Source organism: Clupea harengus, chromosome 9 (assembly GCF_900700415.2).
Source record: "Clupea harengus chromosome 9, Ch_v2.0.2, whole genome shotgun sequence".
Taxonomy (NCBI): Eukaryota; Metazoa; Chordata; class Actinopteri; order Clupeiformes; family Clupeidae; genus Clupea; species Clupea harengus.
The window spans coordinates 8,452-10,080 of record NC_045160.1 but is presented as its reverse complement, the minus strand read 5'-3'; the positions used below and the strand labels follow the sequence as shown (position 1 = coordinate 10,080).

At 41.6% G+C, this 1,629-nt stretch overlaps 1 non-coding gene across 1 annotated transcript; it reads left to right on the top strand.

Annotated features, from left to right (window-relative positions):
- Positions 1 to 574: 574 nt before the first annotated feature.
- On the top strand, positions 575 to 765 carry LOC116221954. The gene has a single exon (XR_004164375.1). It is a non-coding gene; the product is annotated as a U2 spliceosomal RNA (small nuclear RNA).
- The last annotated feature ends 864 nt before the right edge of the window (positions 766 to 1,629 follow it).

The following is a 1,629-nucleotide window of genomic DNA, read 5'->3' as shown; positions in this document are numbered from 1 at the left end:
GTGGGACTTTCTGCCGATGGCTCTCTCGGCAGGACGTGCACTTGTCTTCGGCTTCCTGAAGTCTGCTCCCAGGCGGTCGGTCTTGTTGGGCTCCGGCTCGAAAGGACCAAGAAATGTCAGGGAAAAGACCCTCAACAGTTAGTTAGCAGATTAAAAACACTACCCAGCATGTAAGTGAACTGGACTGTTTTCGAACAGGGCCCCGACGGAGACAGACACCTTAAGTGCTCAAAAACACTCCCTTTATTGAGAATACAATGTTTACACAGGATGGCAGACAGGATTCTGGGATGCTCTTAGGATACCTGCACCTCAGCTGAATTCTACTTCTGCTTAGCAACGAGTCATTTTACAACCCTTCTACTTCTGTCAGAAAAACATCACGTGATTTCACATTCTTGGCTCACTCAGTGTTTTTCCAAAATCAACCTACACACTTTACACACAACATTTTGAACAAGCCTTTTAGCTAAAACATTCATGATAAAATATACTAATACTTTCTTTAACACCCACCACGGCTGAGCATCTCGTGGCCCGGACCGCCCCGCCGTGCGAAGTGCAGTTGTGGGTTATCGCTTCTCGGCCTTTTGGCTAAGATCAAGTGTAGTCTCTGTTCTTATCATTTTTATATCTGATACGTCCTCTACCCGAGGACTATATATTAAAAGGATTTTTGGAACAGGGAGTCGGAAGAGGGGCTTGCTCTGTCCGCTCCACGCATCGACCCGGTATTGCAGTGCCACTGGGAAAGGTGCACTCCTATCTTTGTCTAAAAACAGGATTCCCAAGAAGAGAACTTTGCCCGCTCTGTGTCCAGTCTGCAGTCCTCTTGGGTGGGCCTCCAGTGAGTTTTCCCTCCTTTATTATATATTTAAATATATATAAATCAATAAATACATGCATAAATACCTTTTTTTTTTTTTTTTTTTTTTTAAACTGATTTTGTGTGCGTTTGCTTGTTAGTTCAGTGTCCAGAAGCCACGCTTACGCAGTTCCAGTGCCTGCGACAGACAGACAGATAGACACACCGAGAGGACAGCGCCCGGCTAGCCTCCAGTGAGTTTTCCCTCCTTTATTATATATTTAAATATATATAAATAAATAAATCAATAAATACATGCATGAATACCTTTTTTTTTAAACTGATTTTGTGTGTGTTTGCTTGTTAGTTCAGTATCCAGAAGCCACGCTTACGCAGTTCCAGTGCCTGCGACAGACAGACAGATAGACACACCGAGAGGACAGCGCCCGGCTAGCCTCCAGTGAGTTTTCCCTCCTTTATTATATATTTAAATATATAAATAAATAACTCAATAAATACATGCATAAATACTTTTTTTTTTTCATTATTTTTTTTTTAAACTGGTTTTGTGTGTGTTTGCTTGTTAGTTCAGTGTCCATGAACCTTTGAAGCTTTTCAGCCAGACGTGTTGAAAAAAGGTTCACTACTCGAAGCATCGTTCGCTCTCTAGTGACACCTGCTGTTCAATAAAAATACGTTGTAAGAAAGATTTTCTCGGGACAATGAATTTGTTAAATTTGTTGTGGTGCGCAAGGCCTGCTAAAATAACATGCACGAAAACGTATGGTAAAGAAAACGTACCTCCATTAATTCAAATTTCATTG